The sequence below is a fragment of the Capricornis sumatraensis genome, chromosome 1, assembly GCF_032405125.1.
Source record: "Capricornis sumatraensis isolate serow.1 chromosome 1, serow.2, whole genome shotgun sequence".
In the NCBI taxonomy this organism is placed as follows: domain Eukaryota; kingdom Metazoa; phylum Chordata; class Mammalia; order Artiodactyla; family Bovidae; genus Capricornis; species Capricornis sumatraensis.
In genome coordinates this window covers 213569904-213571441 of record NC_091069.1, presented here as the reverse complement: position 1 = coordinate 213571441, position 1538 = coordinate 213569904, and the positions used below count along the sequence as shown (strand labels likewise).

At 49.2% G+C, this 1538-nt stretch overlaps 1 pseudogene; it reads left to right on the top strand.

The window, feature by feature from the left end:
• Nucleotides 1-308: 308 nt before the first annotated feature.
• Nucleotides 309-404, top strand: LOC138093666 (U6 spliceosomal RNA; annotated as a pseudogene).
• The last annotated feature ends 1134 nt before the right edge of the window (nt 405-1538 follow it).

Genomic DNA, 1538 nt, shown 5'->3' with positions numbered 1-1538 from the left:
ACTATGCTTAATGAGTACATTATTATTTTTTGGTCTCCTTTGACAGTTTTCCTTTGTTTTTACATGTCCTCTGCATTGAGAAGATCCCCTGGAGAAGGAAATGGCAACCCACTCCAGTATTCTTGCCTGGGAAATCCCATGGACAGAGGAGCCTGGTGGGCTACAGTCCACAGGGTTGCAAAGAATCAGACATGACTGAGTGACTAACACTTCCACTTTTCTACATGTCCTCATTTCTCTGATTAAACTAACTCTTTGACTAAAGTTTTCCACCACAAAAGGCAGGCAGAGGACATAGAGGGGCTGCAAGGACAATCAGGTCCTGCTCTGTTCAGATATAGAGTAGATTATCATGGCACCTGTGCAAGGATGACATGAAAATTCTTGAAGCATTCCATATTTTTATACGTAATACAAAATAAAATGTATGTTAGGAAGATGGGAGATAAAATGTGGAATAGGTACAAAACAAAAATGAACTTTTAAGCAATGTACCTAAGATCACATGTTTGTGCTCAGTCGCGTCTGACTCTTTGCAACGCCGTGGACTGTAGCCCACCAGGCTCCTCTGACCATGGGATTTCCCAGGCAGGAATACTAGAGTGGGTTCCCATTTCCTACTCCAGGGAATCTTCCTGAGCCAGGGATTAAACCCGCGTCTCTTGCGTCTTCTATATTGGGTGACAGATTCTTTACCACCAAGCCACAAGGGAAGCCCTAAGATCACATAGCCAGGAAGAAACAGCAGAGCTTGTCTTCACACCCAGATGGTCTGGCTTCAGCATCCACACTCTGAACCTGCCTCACTGAGCAGAGAGTAGGATGCTGGCCCCTCTGCCAGGCTGCAAGCCTTCTCCCCACATCGGTGAGGATGGTCCCCCAGTCACCTGGCAGGCCAGACCCAGCCCTGTCTTGAGTAAGACAGCAGAGATGCTCTTAGTGGCGACTCTGAGGACACCCCAGAGAGGAGTTTGTCCTCTGCTTTCCCAGCCCTCAGTCAGGCTGAAGTGGTTGGTTTCCCAGCATCTCTGGTCACAAAGAAAAGCCCCAAGGCAATGGAAACCAAGCGAACAGTTCCTCTGGCCTCCCTCCCAGCTAAGCCCTCTCCACCCTTCTCTCTCAAATCCTTTGGCCTCCTTTGCCCTTGACCTGACTTTGAAAGGACAAATCATCAGTATTCAGTGAGGGCTGATATTTCACAGGAAGAACATCAACAGATGTGTTGAGACAGATCTGCTGATTGGATCCAGGCAGCTTGTGAAATGTGGCATCAAAGCCCCCTGCAGTGGGCTGCCAGGCAAAGCACTCCAGCTGGCCCTGGGAAGAGCAGACCTGTGGCATCCAGATAGAGGCCTCAAGCCTGCCAGCCTCAATTCGTGCTTGCAGAGACACTCTCTTCCCCCACATCAGTACATTTTCGCAGCTCCTTCCTGCTGCCAGAGAGGAACAGACTTTGGTTTCCTCGGTGCTGAGGTTTCCACGTCCCAGATGCATCAGTATCAGCACCACTCATACTCCTGCAGCATAGGGAAACTGGT